The sequence below is a fragment of the Triticum dicoccoides genome, chromosome 6A (genome assembly GCF_002162155.2).
Source record: "Triticum dicoccoides isolate Atlit2015 ecotype Zavitan chromosome 6A, WEW_v2.0, whole genome shotgun sequence".
NCBI classification, from domain to species: Eukaryota; Viridiplantae; Streptophyta; class Magnoliopsida; order Poales; family Poaceae; genus Triticum; species Triticum dicoccoides.
In genome coordinates, this window is record NC_041390.1 from 195,431,433 (window position 1) to 195,431,965 (window position 533).

The following is a 533-nucleotide window of genomic DNA, read 5'->3' on the forward strand; positions in this document are numbered from 1 at the left end:
TTCTCCCACCTAGAGACTTAGCTGCAGTCAGGCACTCGCCTAAGTTTGAAAAATCCTACCGAGTGGAGAGCAACCCTCCCACTCGAGGGCTTAGCTGCAGTCCAGTACTCGCCTAAGTTCTCCCACCTAGAGACTTAGCTGCAGTCAGACACTCGCCTAAGTTTGAAAAAACCCTACCGAGTGGAGAGCAATCCTCCCACTCGGGGGCTTAGCTGTAGTCCAGTACTCGCCTAAGTTCTCCCAAACACATCTCAATCCTCAAGGACGACGAGGGGCAGGTCGACTGCCACCTTCTCCTGGAGAGCTTCGCCACAAATACAATGCGCGATTCATCCCGCTCTACAGTAACGAAGTACGAGTCGACTGTCACCTTCTCCTAGAGAGCTTCGCCACAAATACAATGCGCGATTCATCCCGCTCTACAGTAACGAAGTACGGGTCGACTGCCCTCCCCACCCTTCTCCTGGAGAGCTTCACCACAAATACAATGCGTGATTCATCCCGCTCTGCAGTAATGAAGTACGGGTCGACTG